Here is an 18,911-nt window from a genome sequence, read left to right as displayed (position 1 = left end):
TATGACGTTCCAACAAGCTCATATTTCTCAATTCTCAGATAATTAATGCTCCTAGACAGCATGCCTGCTAGTATAGAGCCATCAATTAATTATCTATAATCGTTAACTGAATATTCAGCAATATTCTACGATTGTTCGTAATATTTCGTCACTTCAATTCGTGGTTCTTTCCAGCAGAATTCCACAGGTTAGTGATAAATGTTCAACGTATGGGCATCTGAGCAGCTCTCGAGTAAGTCCCGACCAAAATGGTGCAAGTGTACTCAGCAATAATGCACAAACGAGCACCTGAATGCACAAACGAGCATTCCAAAACACGAAGGAACGATGAACCTATGCAAAATAGGAAGAAAATAATAAATAATAAGATATTAATCGAGGCGCTGGGAGACTGGGCTCACCAGCCGGCCGGTCGTGCCGTGGCCAGTCTCACGCCCAATTTTATATTTTATCACATTTTTATTATTTTCCCTGATATCATGAAAATCCCTTCATTTGAGAAAATCTCTTTCGTCTCAAGGAAACTCCCCAGTCTCATGGTGTTTCCTCGTATCAAAGAAATAATAATAAATTAGGAAAGGTATCATGGGACCGAACTCACTAGCCGGCCGGCCATGCCCTAGCCGGTCCCAAACCTCATGACTCCTTATTATTTTATTATTATTTCCCTCATCCCATGAAAATTCCTTGGATTCATGAAATTTCCCTCAAGTCAAGAAAATAATGTAAAATTAGGGAAACTCGTGGGACCGGGCCCTAGCCTGTCGGTCATGCGCTAGCCGGTCCCACATGCCCCTTATTTTACTATTAATATTTTTTATCTTTCCCTCATCTCATGGAAACTCCCTGATTTCAACAAATTCCTTGGTTTCAACAAACCTCTTGATTTTATGATATTTCCCTAAAATCATGAAAAATATAATAAAATTGAGGAAAGTGCCTTGGGACGGGCTCTTTGGCCGGACGGCCATGCCTTGGCCATAGCTGGTCCCACACTTCATGACTCCCTATTTTATTATTATTATTTCCATAATCTCATGGAAATTCCTTAACTTCATGAAATTCCTCAGTTTCGTGATATTTCCCTCACATCAGGGAAAATACATAAAATTACATAAAATTGGGAAAGGTGCTGCGGGACCGAGCTTGCTAGTTGGCCAGTCATGCCCTAGCCGTGGCTGGTCCCACACCTTGCAAATCCCCTATTTTATTAATTATTTTTCATCATCTCATGAAGACTCCCCAGTTTCAGCAAAACCCTGAATCCTTCATATTTTCTCAAAATGTTGCTCAAACGCGCATCGGAAAATATCGAAAGTCTCAGGACTGAGACACAAACATTATGGTGACGCGGGAATGTCTCCTTGACCGACCAAGGCTGGCCCTAAGGTTTGCAAATAGCCGGTCCCACATGTTTTAATAATTTTGACCTAATTTGCTCAATTGCTCATATTGGGTCCAATCTCTTCTCAAACAACTTGGAGTTTGCTCAAACGACCATCAGCTGGTCCCATGATCACCAAGGGCCGGTCTCATGCCCCCTTGGTTGGTCCCTCATATCTCCATAATCAGGTTTTACTACCCAACGCTCACATGAGCATTATTTTTAATAAATGATGAAACCAACATTTAATCATCTTTCCACCAACAGGTCTTCAAGAGACTTTGGTATTTCGCTCACTTGAGCATCTGAGCGCTACATGGTCGATTCATCATCCCATGTAGCCGGTCCCTACTTAATTTCATGAATGAGTTTCAATAAATCATCAATTTATCATCAATTCATCAATTGATCAAAATTAGGGTTTCGAATCCAAGGTTCATAATTCCAGATCAAACGTTAATAATTTTATGTTGATCCTATGATCAACACCCTAATTAATCATACTCGGTTCAGCTACCAGTATTTTAAATTTATCTTGGTCCTATTACCAATGATTCCTCAAATGAGCAACATCTTCTCACACCAAAGAATATTGGTTCAACTATTAATATTCAACAGTTCATCAAATGGGCAACATATGCTCAGATGAGCAATATTTTCTCAGATCAAGGGATATTAGTTCAACTATCAATATTCAACGACTCAGAACAATATTTGTTCATTTTAGCTATCAACATTTATTCGACAATGTATTTTTGTCTCAGCAGACATGTTCAGTTCATGAGTCTCGGAATATTTGCAAATCATGTTCAACTCAGCAATACAAGGACTCATCGTCCCATAAAGTCAGCAACTGACTCCACAATCACGAGATGTCAATCGTGTCACATGGGGGGATATTAACTAGGGTTTTGGTCTGGCGGTCTACGGCACGTGTGTTCATACACACGACGAGAATGTGAGCAAGTCGTGCAATCAGTTGGAGGAGTTATCAAAGTAGTGGATGGGAAATCAACCAAGTATCCGCACGATGAACAACTGGTTTTGACACGACTTCCCATTTTACCACTCTTTGACTTCGGCAACTGTCACACTTCATGGGATCAAGGTGTTTACAATTCCAGCAATATAAAAGGCCTCTGAATCATGATTGAGACAGACAAGAATTTCTCGACAAGTTCATACAGACAATCTTTCGTCTACACGAACTCATCGTCTGATCAATCACTCTTAACTGAGTAAATTCAATCATTCAGAAATTTCTTACGCAGAATACACAACACACCTACAATCTCTATCACCGTTGATCTCACACATTTCTCAGCTTTTCTCCTACAAATCGACCCATCCTATCTTGTGACCGAATTGACTCTGGAACGGCCATTGTCTTGGTTTAGTCCGGAGTCCTACAGATTGATCTCTCGAACTTAAAGCACTCCCTTCTTGCAGTGCATTTGTGTGAGGTTGAGCATTTGCTCGGTTCAAGGAGTCTCCTCCGCACGGTCATCTCCTCGATTCCGTAAAAACTAGCAAATCGTTTTTCCCCATCTACACCAGGCTAACGGAGGCACACATGGTAAGTATAACAACTCAAGTCTCAACGGAGGAGATCAAGCAAGCTTTGGATTCAATAGGCTCTGAAAAAGCACCTGGACCGGACGGATTCACCAGCAAGTTCTTTAAATTTGTTTGGGAAACCACAGGACCACAAGTCATAGCCATGATCAATTTTTTATTCCAACACAACCACTTACAAGAACCAATAAACCACACACATATCACCTTCATTCCAAAAATTCCAAGCCCCACAACACCATCCCATTTTCGGACCATTGGCCATTGTAACGTGGAATACAAAATCATAACAAAAATACTGGTGAGTCGCCTCCGACTTATCATACAATTCATCATCAGCCCTACCATCCCCACCCCCCCCGTCGAAACACCCAAAAATCGTTACGAAGTTGGATATCCAAAAAGCGTACAACTTAGTAGACTGGAGCTTCATCCATCTGTCCCTCACCAAGCTTGGTTTTCCACCGCAGTTCATACGTGGGTCATGACGTGTATCAACACCGTCACATACTCGATCGATGTTAACGACATTCCCTATGGACTCATCCAACTGACAAGGGGAATACGCCACGGTAACCCCATATCACCATATATTTTCATCTTATGTGCAGAAATCTTGTCCGCAAATCTCGGCCACCAACAACAACAAGGGAATATCAAAGGGTTGAAAATAACGGCGAAAGGATCACCCATTCTACACCTGATGTATACAGACGATCTACTAATCTCTTGCGTGGCGGAACCAAAGTCATGTACTAAGCTAAAGAACCTGCTACATATATACTCCATCTCGGCAGGACAACTCATAAACAAAGACAAGTCACACATTATCCATCACCCAAATCTACCCCGGATGATGTTAATGGACTATGTTGTTTCTTTGAGATATCAACAACACCAGACCCACCAATTTATCTGGGAATCCATTTCAAGAGAGGTAGAAATAGTGCCCATATGTTCACAGACTTGCTCAACAGGATGGAACACAAGGGCCGATGATGGATAACAAAATGTGTTAATCAGGAAAGCAAGCTGCTATTAATTACAAATTCACTCCAACCAACGGCCATCCATGCAATTCAAACTCAAATGTCACCAGTACATATACATAAAAAGATGGACCAAATCGTGAAGAACTTTTTTTGGGGGCATGACAAGAATGAAAGAAAGCTACATCCAATTGGTTGGCAGAGAGTTGCAAGACCGAAGAACATGTGAGGCACTGGTATAATGAAAAGTAGACAACACAACCAAGCTTTACTCATGAAAAAATCTTTGCAGGTCCACGGAGACGACAAGTCAATCTGGGCCACAATGAGCAAAGAGAATTAGCTTAACAACCAACCACTCCTCTCACAACCCATACAAAAACCAAAATCATCAGCCAACCCTCTGTGGAAGAGTTTAACTAACCTAGCTACTTTTTTGCAGGAACAATGCTTTACAAAAATTGGAGATGGCCAAAACACATCAATCCTTGATAACTGGATACCTCACCAACCCACTCAACTTATCCACCCACCATTCTTAGGAATCCGAGTAGCATCACTCATAGACAATACCACAAATACTTGGAACCATACCCTCCTCCACACAATTTTCGACACAACCACCACACATCACATTCTCAATATCCATCTACCCAAGGATCCAATGTAAGACACTATCATTTTGCCACACTCAAAAAATGGTGAATACACATGTAAAACAGGCAATCCACTACTCAGAACTAAAACAACCACAAATCCGACACATAACCAAAATCCCCAAACAAACCAAAACCCACAGACAAACCAAAACTTCGTCACCATCATCCATAACAATACTCCAAACCCCACAACCCCCACTACAACCACATCACCAACCACCATATACCAAATATCATATTTCAAGACGATCTGGAACTTGAAATTCCTTTCAAAAGGCTTTTCTTATGGAAAGCTAACCTTGAAGGCCTACCTACCTTCAACACCCTAGCATAAAGGCATATCACAACCACCAACCTTTGCCCACCATGCAACAATGCAATTAAAACCGAAACACATCTTCTCTTCATTTGCACCACGACCACCCAGGTCTGGCAACAATTCCTCACCCAAGATAACCAAAACAACCCCATAAACCAAACAACATACCACCACAGTCGACAACCCACAAGTATAGAAGAAGCAATCAACTGAAATATACCACATTCAACTAAGATCCTATATGGTTTTACAATGTGGCATCTTTGGTTAGCAAGAAATGCAGCAGTTTATTGACAGCAACGGCAATCTCCGATTCGGAAAACTCAGATAATTCGAGTAATGTTTAAGGAATGTATTTGGGCACAACAACACTTGATACCAATACTCCCAAACCTCCCCTAAGATATACAACAACAACCTACAAATACGACCACAACAACTATCATGGTAGGTTGGGAAGCACCACAGGAAAACTGGATAAAAATAAATACAGACGACGCAACAAAAGGATGTCCAGGACCAGTAGGAGCATGAGTGATTTGCAGAAAAAGCGATGGAAAGATACTTTTAGCAATGGCAACACCATTAGGCAATACAATATCAACAACAACAAAAACATGGGGGTTACTGTTAGCAACAAGATAAGTGATACAACAACAATGGCCAAGGGTGTGGTTCGAAATGGACTCACAGGCAGTAATAGAACTCCAAAAACAACAATCAAGCGACCATCCTTGGTACCTCAAAAATAAGCTAATAAAAATAAATAATCTCATGCAACAAATACCTCACACAAGACTACAACACGCCTACCGGGAAGCAAATCAAGCAGCAGACGAACTCGCAAATCAGACGAACAAAATTCCCAAGAATTGTAACAGTTTCTCGAGTTTAATGAATCGGTCCTACTTTTCAAAAAAAAAATGTATCCATGGATGAAATTAGGGTTTTCAGAGTGTTTTTTGGCTCAAAAAGTCCCAAATAGTATCAGACGATCCTACCTTCGTTCTTATTATTTTGTGTTTCAAAAGAACACTTCGGATGATGTAGAAACGTCAAATTTTCAGTCGAACTCAGTTAATTGTGTAGAAGATCGTTAAACCCGGTTGATTATCTGATACATAGTCTTCCGATGAATTTTTTGATTTAGGAAAACTGATGTTCAACTGATTGTATTACATGGCTAAATTTCAGCCACTAGTAAAAGCGAAGGAGAAATGCAAGGTAATCTAAATGGAGATGAAGAAGAAGATGACCGACAACGACCACGCCATGGGGGAAAAAAGTCGTTCAAGAAGATGAATCTAAATCATCTAAAGATGAATATGAAGATGATGATGATGAACAAAAAAGAACCACCACACCCAGAACCGCAAAAACAAGTAAAAGAGAGGAAACTTGTTGTACCACGGAAGACAAAGCTTCATATTCCGGTTAATGATAACATACTATCTCCCCAAAGGAACAACCCAGTGGTCTTCCTCAAGATGAAGGAAAGGTGTTAATCAGTTACAAGAAATTGTGTGCAAAGAGAATCTATGAGACTTCGGATCATAGGATGCGACGAGAAATTTGAAACACCAAAGGGCTGCAACTTAGGATTTCACAAAAGAGGTTGATGAGGTTCCGGCTATAGTACAAGGTTCTAGTTTATGGAAAGCAATTAAGTATGAGCAGAAGGAGTGTGACTCAATGACCGCCCCTGCCTTTGCTGAGAGATTCTTCCAAAAGCTTATACATTTCATTTCCCATTTGGCGAGATGACAATCATGCCTGATGACGCTCAAAGGATTACAGGTCTTAGAGTGCTTGGGAAAAGTGTAGATGTTGAATATTGTGATATGAGTTGGGAGCAACTTTATAAGTTGGCCGAAGAATTTTTTGGTTGGGATCACAAGACTACCGAGTTTTGTTGCGCCACTAAAGAGGTGGAAAGCGTATATAGGCATAAACTTGGCAAGAAACCAAAGATGTTGAAATCATTCAAAATGAAGAATTTGAAAGCTACGTTCGAGAAAAGTAAAGAGAAAGTAGATGATGGGAAATTGATGATGGATGGGACCAAAGTAAATCAGACTCCTGATGCTTATTTGTTGTACACTCTCGGCCAAATTATATTTCTCGGTCGTACTTACAACAAAGTGGTTGCTCAATATCTATAAATTTTCATGAGTACGCATGGTGAATCACTTGTGTTTCATTCCCACTCAATTCACTTGCGACAGCCTCTAGGCTAGACCCTAAAAACATTGGAGGAAATTTCAGTCTCCTCCAGGTGCTTCTCGATAAACCCATCCAATTATTGTTGATTAATTTTATTTGAACCCCAACTTTGCATATGTTCTCAAGTTTTAGTGCATCAACAGTTAAATGTTAGGCTCAAATATGTATCTAAGTGATTAGCCAAACTGACTGACTTCACTTGTTTTTCCTGGAAATTTTTAGATTTGGCCGATAATAGCTATTCAGTTATGATCCGAACCTGACATGAACTATACAATTGTTTTGAAAATGTCAGGTTCGGCCCATGATATTAATTCATTTATGAGACGAATCTGACATGAATTTAGTATTTGTCTTGAGAATGTCAGGTTCGTCCCATGATATTAATTCATTTATGATCTCAATCTGACATTCAGTTATATGATGAACTTATGTCTGTACTCATCCTTTCTGCAATAATTTGTGACTTTCTTATGTTTTTAATATAGTATGGGAATATGATCACTTCCCGGAGTTGGAATTGGGAAAATAGGTTGCGAACTGGGTAGATACACTTCATACTTAGGCCAAATATGAGTTCAAAGACCATAATAAGAGGGATAAGCCTCAATTGTTTGATCAGTTTAAGGAAAAAAAACAGACTCTTTGGATGGGAAAGACGTTGAATTTGAACCATATAACAAGGAATAAGAAGAAAATGAAGTTGTTAAAGATGAAGATATGCCTTTGGGGATGTACTACGGACCGTTGTTTTATCCATGGGGGTTTTAATTATCGATCCTTATTGAGTACTCCGTAAATTCGGATGTATCTAAACAGTATTATTGGACGATACCAAAAAGCTCAAGTTGTTACCAAAAGGTACTAAATAAACAAAGAACATCGTTGGTTCGTGGAAGCCCAAATATGACATCAAGCCGACACTTATTTATTGGGAAAACTTGGAAGACAACAAGTTGATTTGGAAGGGGTTAGAAAGTTTGCGTCAAGATCCTCGTGAAGTTGGAGAAGAGTACATAGATTGGTATGATCAAATTCTCATCTCTTAGTTATTAATAGAGAAAGTGAAGGTCGTGTCCAAGTTAAAATTGCAAAGGCAAAAAGCAAAGGAAGTTGCGGAGAAGAAGAAGTTTGACAATCCATAGTGTATCCATGACAATGACGATCATGGTAAGTGATGTCCTTATTTATTCTTTTACAAGTTTTATAAAATATGAAAGTATATAAAAAAAATTAATTTTTGAAATTAGGTGTCTTAGGTTAAGGAGTTGTTGAGGAAAACGAAGAGGAAAGTTAGTTGCAGACAGACGACATCAGTGGCCGGGCAACAAAGTTTCTACAACCAATTAAACTCGATTCTTAAAATAGCTCAAGCCGTGAGCCACTTTAGATACCCATTCGGAAAAATAAATAATTGTTACTTATGTAGGTTCTATATATACCCATTTTAGATACCCATTTTTCATTCATACCACTTGAAAAATGGAAGTCATGCTACAAAATTTACTCTAGATGAAGATATATCACTATGCATAAATTATGTAGCATATTATCCAAAAAGAGGTGAAGAACTTCGAAAAAATGAAATAATGAGTCAGAATTATTAGGTTAAAATTCATGAAAGGTTCTGCTCCGACACCGGAAACTCTCACAACCGAGATCGTGCCGCGTTGTTTTGTCGATTGCTTGATATAAGAAAACAAGTTCAAGATTTTATTGTTTTAGTTCGAATTATAAGAATATATCGACATAGGGGGTGAAACCATTGCTGAAATTTAGTAGGCTATCAAGGACGATGTCGACATAGAAAGATCGGTCTCGAGTGGAATGACGACGATATAAGGAAAAACATTTTGAATATGGCGTTCAATACCGTATCCTTAAGGACTTCCTCAAATACCACATGGGATTCTAATAACCCGTATATATGGTATTTTTTTGATTATGTAATAACCTGTAGTGTCCATTTGATTTTGTAATGGGTAACGGATTAATCAAGATTAATAAGATTACCAAAGATATCACTAGGTTCGACTCTGGGACAATCGAACATGATAACTACTACTGTTATTTTCAATATATGTCAAGTTCGTCTTTTATGTTAAACCTAAGTCAATCGAACCTGTTAGAGCATTGCTCGGTCGAACTCACAAGTGTTGTTATCTCAAGCTTGTTGTCAAATTTAGTTGTCAAAACTATATCTTGATTTCTAGTCTACATTTAGTCAATCTTGGATTAGGATAGATATGTGTAGTTGAGATTTTGGATATCACGGCGTTCTACCATTAGAAGGAGAAAATCAAAAGGAGCTTTGAAGAACTTCAACATAAAAAGGTAAGTGAAGACTGAACTGCCTATATATCAAGTTTTCACCATTTATATCTTTCAGACATTGTCGCATAACTAAATTAGACAGTACACGCATAATAGGAATTTTGAGTTAAGCTTATCTTGAATATCTTCTCGAAATATGACATTAAGCTTAAGAACATTTTTTCATGCTTAATGAATTTGGCTTATAAAAATTTATTGTTTATAACCTAATTATGATTCAAGATTTAATCATTGGAAAATAACATGGAACAGTGATATGTGTCATTGATGTTACTCGGGAATGTTTTGAATTGATTATTAGAGAGATATAAAACTACTGTTAATCTGGATGTAAGACAATATGCATACCAGTTCATATACTGAGAGAACTTTTATAAGTCCAAAGCCGCAGTCCATGTACCCAGTACACGTACCAGCGTAGCTATAGTTCGGCATCGACTTTGTGGTGCGCATACTCGGTATCCATACCATAAAAAATCCGTGACTTGTGAACCAGGAATGGTACGCATACTTAGTATGCAAACCAGAAAAGATCCATTGATTTTGATACCGAAAACAGTACGCATACCCGTATGCAAACCATAAAAGATCTGTGAGTTCCTGACCTCGTTTTTATCTTAAGGGTATACATACCCAGTACACATACTATGACAAGAACATTCACGAACAAGTATAGTACACATACATGGTACACGTACTTACCATGTCGAATATTTTCAGATGCATCAAAATTATTTTTGTGAGATAACCGGCATTTGTACAACTCGTTCAAAACACCATCTAGACATTTTTGATCATATGTGTGATTCAAGAAAAGTCTTAAAGTGTTATATGAAAATGGTTAAGCTTACCGTTCAATTGGCTAGTTTTTTCTAACCTTCGTGAACATGTCATTGTACCTGGTTCGGTTATGGTCCATCCTAACCAGAGTGTATACTTTACTATGTTAATCTTAAGGTCACGTTTTTCATCTAATGGTGATTATTGTTTGCTTGGTTCTAAATCTATTTTAGCTTAAACCTAAAGAAACCTTGACCTTGAAGTCTATAAAAGGGAAACCTCAAAAAACTAGGATATTTGAATCCCTAGCACTATTCTTATGTGTCGTAGTTGTAAACTAGAGTCGTCCTCTCCTTCAAACCCTTTAGGGTTTAGCGACAGAAAAGACTTCACTTGGGGATTCATGAAGCCATGTCCATCTATTGTTATCTTGATACTTTGTGTATCCTGATCTTGTTTTGATTGTTGATATGCTCACTTAAACAAAATAGATAGAAATCACAAAGTTTCTTCGTCTCAGACTTTGTGATTCTACAATTTTCAACTTGTGGGGTGAATAATAATCAAATTGCTCTTCGGGAGTCATAAGACCGGATTTTGAGGTTTGTTAGACTTTATCTATCGCAAACGGTTTGCTACCTCACTTTGATCTTTAATCAGAATGGAAATCACACATATAGGCTTATCTGTGGGAGGCAGATTGGTTTAAAGTCTTCAATTGAGTTGAAGCAACTCTTAGGCTGTAAAGGATGTCGGCTAAGGGAATCATTTTCGCAGAGGGATACTGGGATTCAAGAGGCTTAAAGAGCGTGACTGTAACTTAATTGATGTGACGGTTTAATCCGGCCTAAACTACATTCTAGACCGAAAGGTAGCGGCTTAATACAGTTTGGTGTTCAAGTCTGGACTAGGTCCCGAGGTTTTTCTACATTTGTAGTTTCCTCGTTAACAAAATTTCTGATGTCTGTGTTATTTGTTTTTCCGCATGATATTGTTTATCTTTATAATTGAAATATCACAGGTTGTACATTAATCAATCAAAGTAGATATATCTATCCTTGTTTGTTGGACACGACTTAATTGATTCTTGGATATTGATCTTTGGAATCGTCCAACTTCTCTTACACATAATCAAGTTCACGGATTGGGTTCTGTAAACTTTCTGATTGTGAGACAAAGAGATATAATCTCTTCGTATAATTCCTTGATTGAGATTCATTAAGTTGAACTCTCGGAATTGTATTCGAGTTTAGTTCATACAGGTTGACTAAGAAAAAATTGGTGGTGCATTTTGGTATCCCCCCCCCCCCCCCCCCCCCCCCCCCCCCCCACGTTTTCATGACCTAACAACTTTGATAATTTTTTCCATGATTTGTTAGGTTCGGATTAGCATGATGCATGATCTTTCAGCCGAACCTTTATCTGCAAATCTCAAATATATCTTTTATCAAGATTCGGTTGTCACATAATTAAGTTCATGATTCGAACATGAGGTTTTGGCTCATGATCTTAAATATGGGATAACCGAACCGTATACTTTTTTTTTAATTGTATTTTTTTTTTGCTTGATAATAAATTTTTTATTGATAACCAAAATATTTTACATGAATACAAAAGTGGAGATCAAAATGATCAAAATACAAAAAGTAAATACAATCAAATTTGGAGTTCATCTATTTAAATATATAATATATCTGATGTTCATTCTCTAAACTCCTCTTTTAGCTAATGAGTCAGCTGAGAAGTTGACCTCCCTGTAGTTGTGAATGAATTCACATTCTGTGACAGAGCTGCATGTTTTCTTCCATCAGGAATATGTAAACCATGGAATTTTAAGGTTCTTGAAAGCTTCAATGACTGTCTTAGAATCTGATCTAAACATCAGTCTTCTATATCCATTACTTATGGCCCATTCACCAGCACATATCACTGTCATTACCTCTGCATAAAAGTTGGTTGCAACTCCCAGCCCTCCTGTAACTGTTATCACACATTCACCTTCCTTTTTTCTTGCAATAAAACCATATCCAGAGTCACCAGGGTTTCCTCTTGAAGCTCCATCACAACAAATAAGAAGTTGCTCTTGTTGTGGTGGTTTGAATGTTAACTCTTGGATAGTATATGCTTTTGTCTTTCTACATTTAATTCCAAAATTCTTAAGAATCTGAAAATCATAAGATGTATTCCATATTATAGCCTTCATTCTCACCTCACAATCCGCAGTAAGTTTTATGATTCTTGTCTTCAGATTGAGTTCATTAAATGTCTCTTCTTCATATGCACATATGTCTCTTTGAAACCAAATTTCCATGAGAGTAATGAATGCAGCAGTCCTCCACACTTATTTCACAGCAAGGCTTTTAAATTTAGCAGCTTTAAAAACTTCATTAAAGGATATTGGATTTATAAAACAGAACATACCACCTAGCCAATTCCAGATAATTTCACTAGAATTGCAACTCCGTAAAATATGGTCAAGTGTTTCCTCAGAGCTTTTGCATAAGTAGCATCTTGAAGCAAGATGAAATTTTCTTGTTTTCATTTTTTCATCTGTTGCACATATTCCTCTAACCAGTTTCCAGATGTTACTTGAGATATTAGGGTGAATATAGTGATGCCATACCTGAGAAGTCCATTTTAGTTTAGGCTGCTTTGTTCTTATACATTCTACAGCAGAAGCTACAGTGAATGTTCCAGATACAGTGCCACTCCAGATTCTTCTGTCTTTTTCATTGGTAGTTATTGGAAGATCATTTATATCTATCATCTGTAGCATTTCTGCAGGTATTACCCATTCCCCATCCAACAATAAATCTGCAACCTTCATATTAGGGAATTGTACACCAACAAACACACAAATAACAAAAAAACATAATATTTCATTTTATGGGGATAACTACTACTTTTGAGGGTATGTTTTATGCCAATCATAATATGACCTCATCTTTACCATCCGAACAAACAAAAAAAAAAACGATCCTCTATGACATTCCTAAAAAGACTTTATATTATGTTTAGACTTCATAATCTTACCGCGAATTCACTTATCTTGTTCTTGTCATCTTCACTTGCCTCTTCATCCATCGATATAATTATTTGTTTATTCACAAGCGAGATATTTGAAGCTTTCCAAAGGTACATTTCGGTCGCGTAGTTTGGACACCAATCCATCGAGTAATTTTGATCGAATCCCGGCCAAAAGGCATGATAACACAAATGATATGATGGGCAACTGGGTCTAAATTTGAGGTCGATAAAATGACATCCTTGAACAAATACAATAACAAGTCTTTTATGTTTTCTATCCTCACGGCATGGTTTTACTGGGGGCATAAAAAAAACTCGAACCAACCATCCCAAAAAAATGGACCATGCAATTGAAAGTCTCCGCTATTAAAAACCCACAAATTTTCATTTGAATTGCATCCAATGGTCTCTTGTGATGACGAAATCCCCATGTAAACGTTGTTCGAATATAATATACTCCTCTAACACCCTTTGGTTTTCATTTGGACCCGATGTCATCATGATCTTGCAGAAGTCTCGGTTTCGGGGCAATGTTTGTGACAATCGATGCCTTATATACTTGATTTCTCCCCCTGCCATTCCAGATTCTTTGCTTCTCTAAAAGGTCCTAGTTGTTCTGTTGTAACATGATAAACACAATTCCCATCCCCTTCGACATCTTCCATGGTTATAATATGCACATGAATTATTTCGGGTAGTTCCTCCATATAGTTATCATATATCATATTAGTATCCCACAAGTACTTACCATCCTTATCCTTTTTAGATCCTTTCATTTTACCCACCCCATGTACCACCTTTTTTCCCCATCTTGATATGTTTTCCCTTTTTTTTTTTTTGTGAAGTATATATTTTACCTTTGAGTTTAACGTCTCTTCCACAATCATTTTGGTTATTTGTTTCGCCCTTATACTTACTCGGTCGATCACATTTCCTAGAAACGTTAACTTTTCCCAACTTTATCACCTACTCAAGATCCTTTTTTTCCTCTTTGTAATTTTCATCATGTTATTCAGCTCCTGATGGATTTCTTTGGGTAGCCAATACCTTAGGGTTTGTCTCTGCTTTGTTCATGTCAATTTGACACCTTTACTACCTTTCGAGTTTCCCTTTTCGGTTCCAAAAGATCACTCTCGGTGAAATGATATACTATTGTTCTCAAGTTGTGGTAAAATGGTTTGTTTTTGACTTCGGTACATCTGAGATAATTTGTTCCCTAACTTGTATCCAAAATCTCTTCATCAGGATCGTCAGTAGGGAGAGGTTCATAACTCAATTGCTTCCAAAAAATATAAATATTCACAAAAGGTATAATACCGTTTATATATCGAGCTATTTGGTAGCGACACGGAAGTCTCGTAGATTCATTCATTTAACAAACACACACTTCATGAAGTTGATTAGCGTCTCAATCTTTCATCAACTTTACTTCAACCATCAATTTGGCAGAAACTTAACAGTAAATACTTAATGTCAGTAACCAGATTTGAATTGGTGACACGAGGATTTTCAGTCATCTGCTCTATCAACTGAGCTATCCCAACACTTCTTGAGGCACCATCCCCATCCTACTAGAGGGCTTGGGTATATGTCAATTCAAGTGAATAAAAAAACATTACAAAATCTTACCCAGGCCCTGGAATTTCCGAAATATTCAAAAAAGAAAACTTTTAAAGTTGAAAATAATGATGTGAACTGTGAATGATTCAAACAGGGATTCCTTGATCATAGAGTTTCCTTTGTACATATATACCACAAGACTTGTGATACGAGAGGCTTTTCTACTCCGATCCTTTTGTGAAATAATATAGTGAATGGGAAATGTAGCTAATTTTCGGGCGGTGCCGAAAAGGAAAAAGAGTAGAAGTATAAATAAACAGTTATGGAGTAAAACGGGCCTTTTGTGGGGATAGAGGGACTTGAACCCTCATTATTTATAAATTCGACGAATTCTCCTCTTACTATAAATTTCATTGTTGTCTGTGTTTATATTGACATGTAGAACGGGACTCTATCTTTATTCTCGTCCGATTTATCAGTTCGTCAAAAGATATACCAGACTATGAAGTGAATGGTTTGATTACTAATATTCGATTTTTTCTTCAACTTGGAATAGATTCACAAAATTATTCCTTTTTTTATGTAATTTTTTTAGGGCGTATTAAAATCTTTGATATTTCAGTATGTATACGTACGTATCGTAGCTTTATACCTCATTCTTTATGGAGTTTACATTCAAATTTAATAGAAGGATCCCTCTACCAACGCAGTCAACTCCATTCATTAGAACAACTTTCATTTGAGTCTCTGCACCTATCCTTTTTTTATTCTCGCTTTCAGAAATCCCTTAAATTTCTGAAAACAGGATTTAGCTCAGGATTGCCCATTTTAATTCGAGGGTTTCTCTGAATTTGAAAGTTATCACGTAATAGGTTTCCATACCAAGGCTCAATTCAATCAAGTTCGTAGCGTCTATCGATTTCGCCATATCCCCTTTTTAGTTTGAGCCGAAGATCTCGTTGGGATGCTATCCCCTTCTTTCTTTCGTTTATGCTGGAATCGTTAACCGTTGAATTCATTAAATACAACTTATCTATTTACTCCTCTTTGATTTATTTCTTGTTTACCCCTTTTTCTATATTGAAGGACCCACATTTGGTTTAATCATAAATGATTCTATCATTGATGTATCCGCAATTCAATATGGATGGATATATACTACATATATATTCCTCTCTTCCTCACACTTTTCCCGCCCGATTTGAAATACTTGAAAGTTCGATTCTTTTTTTAGAATGCCATAATTTCTGATAATTTATAATTAAGATATTGATAATCATATTCATATAAATTATAAATGTAAAACAAAATCATGGAAAAGAATAAATGTAGAATTTCTTCCCATTGAAAATTTTGATATCATATATGACTTTATTTATCGTTATATTAATTCGTATATTATATTATATTGTTATAGAATACCATTCTATTCAATATTCATTTTTTCTCTATTCATATTTTGAATAACTAAGAGCTAAGTAGTCGACTGAATTCCTATACACAACACAGTTTCTGTTATGTGAGCCAGCTTAGCTCAAAGGTTAGAACATCGCATTTGTAATGCGATGGTCATCGGTTTAATTCCGATAGCCGGCTTTTCTCTCTTTGTTATATTTTATACTTTATTACATGATTAATTATGTCTCCTTGAACTCAAGGAATATCGAAAAGATTTTTTTCCTTTTCTCAAAAAATAGCGGATCTATTATGTCGTAAGAACTTCCAACTATAAATAAAAAACAGATTCGAGTGGTTGGTTAGATCTCTACAGAACAAATTAGGACAAAGTATCTTTACCTTGCTATATATACAAAATAGTCTGAATATTGGTACAATTCATCGTACAGTACTTAAGTTCAGTATATTTTTTTTGTTTATCGTTTAGTTCAGTCTTAATTTAGGTTTATTTTGTAAATAAAAATGAGTTTTTATGTCTCGTTACTGAGGGTCTCGTTTCAAAAAAATACGTCGTCTGGGGGATTTACCGCGACTAACTAGTAAAATTCCTAAAGCCGTAAATGATCTTAGAAATCAATCGTGTTTTGGGAAAAATCCTCAATATAGGATTCTTCTAGAAGAAAAACAAAAATTATTGTTTTATTATGGTCTGACAGAGCGACAATTACTTAAATATTTTCTTATCGCTAGAAAAGCCAAAGGGTCAACTAGTCAGGTTTTATTACAATTACTTGAAATGCGTTTGGATAGACATATTTTAATTAATGGCCATATAGTAGATGTACCAAGTTATCGCTGCAAACCCCGAGATATTATTACGACGAGGGATGAACAAAAATCCAAAGCTCTTATTCAAAATTATCTTGATTCATCCTCCCATGAAGAATTGCCAAAACATTTGACTCTTCATTTATCCCAATATAAAAGGTTAGTCAATCAAATAATTGATAATAAGTGGGTCAGCTTGAAAATAAACGAGTTGCTAGTCGTAGAATATTATTCTCGTCAGACTTGAACCTAACTCAAATAGCAAGGCAAGGATTCAAGGAATTTCCCCCCTTTTTTTCCGAAGTAAATTGATCGAAGCTAAGGGGTGTGATCCGGATATTTTTCCCATTTCATGTATCATAAATGGATCCGCGGGGATATTCTTATGTCTTGGCTACCCTTATCAGTATTTTTCGTATCACCCCAATTAGGAATAGGGAATTTATTTCAAAGAATTGTCTACCTCGTGGAATAATCTTATTCCTTGTTTGTTTGTTATTTGATCCATTGTGGTCAATAACGCTCTTGAATTAGGCAAAGGTAAGGAGAGAGGGATTCGAACCCTCGGTAAACAAAAGCCTACATAGCAGTTCCAATGCTATGCCTTCAACCACTCGGCCATCTCTCCTACAAAATTTTGTGATTATGACCCAGAAATCGGGTGAATGGCGAGCCATTCATATTTATTTTTGCAGTATAGGTACAACCAACCAATTATAACAATTCAAAATATGAAAACAAAGGGGATGGTATTTTGATCATAGAACGGTTATTTTATTCTTTTTACTTCTTTGAATCATAATCCAATAAAAAACTTCTTGAGTTATCATAATCCGTAGGAAATATTAATTTCATGTTTAGAACGACTCTTTTTTTATGTTATTTCGTCATGTACAATTCCTTTGTTTGTGGGATTTTTTTCCCATGCGAGTAAATGAGAAGAATTATAGAATGGATTGCGAACTATATGCCTATATCACGGATAAATGGAAATTTTATTGATAAAACCTCTTCAATTGTGGAAAACATCTTATTACGCATAATTCCGACAACTTCCGGAGAAAAAGAGGCATTACCTATTATAGATATGGTGTGATTTGCTTCTATTTAGTGTTCTCCATATTACGAGTAAAGGCACGCAGGGTTGGATTTGGTATAAAATGAAACACATTTATTGAAATAAACCTTAAAAAAATCATGGTTCTTGAAGGTGGAGTTTGGAAATGGAACAATTCACTTTATTGTGTATCTCCGATTGATGCAACCTCAGATGCTTCAATTTTCTAATCTAGTATTGAACGAAAGGTTACACCTATTGTTCTTTATGTATTAGAGGTCAATCCTACTCCATCAGTACCAACCAATAGGTGGCATAGGGGAAGAAGCACTACACCTAGGAATCAACAAAAAAAACTTTGTTATAAATTATCCCTTTCCTTATCGGTATCGGAACTAACAAGAATGGTTGGGACAACAAACATCCATATCGTTTGTACTTTGGATGCCTATATAACCATCAAAGACTGTTGAAGTGACTAATTTCTGAAAATGGGGGGCTTTGACGACAAAGAAATTGTAGGAGTCACCTTTTTTATCAAGAAAAAACACGATTAGTGTTAAGAAAAGACCTCTTGCAGGAAGGCTGGCTAGAGATTTCCTGTAAAAACACTAGTCCATGTCAGTTCATAATGAGAATATTTCGATATTCTTTAGGTTCCGTAGATTATTATCATTCATCATGCACATAAGGGAGGATCCATATGCGATGAAAATCTCACGTATGGTTCTGAAACGGGGATTCTTTGAATATAATGAACGACCACAACGGATGGATG

The 18,911-nt window shown here is 36.9% G+C and overlaps 1 pseudogene; it reads left to right on the top strand.

Annotated features, from left to right (window-relative positions):
- The first annotated feature begins 18,010 nt into the window (after positions 1 to 18,010).
- LOC113291749 lies at positions 18,011 to 18,611 on the top strand (annotated as a pseudogene).
- Positions 18,612 to 18,911: the final 300 nt, after the last annotated feature.

The sequence above is a fragment of the Papaver somniferum genome, chromosome 6 (genome assembly GCF_003573695.1).
Source record: "Papaver somniferum cultivar HN1 chromosome 6, ASM357369v1, whole genome shotgun sequence".
NCBI classification, from domain to species: domain Eukaryota; kingdom Viridiplantae; phylum Streptophyta; class Magnoliopsida; order Ranunculales; family Papaveraceae; genus Papaver; species Papaver somniferum.
Note: the sequence above shows the minus strand (reverse complement) of the source record. Positions and strands in the feature narration are given on the sequence as shown.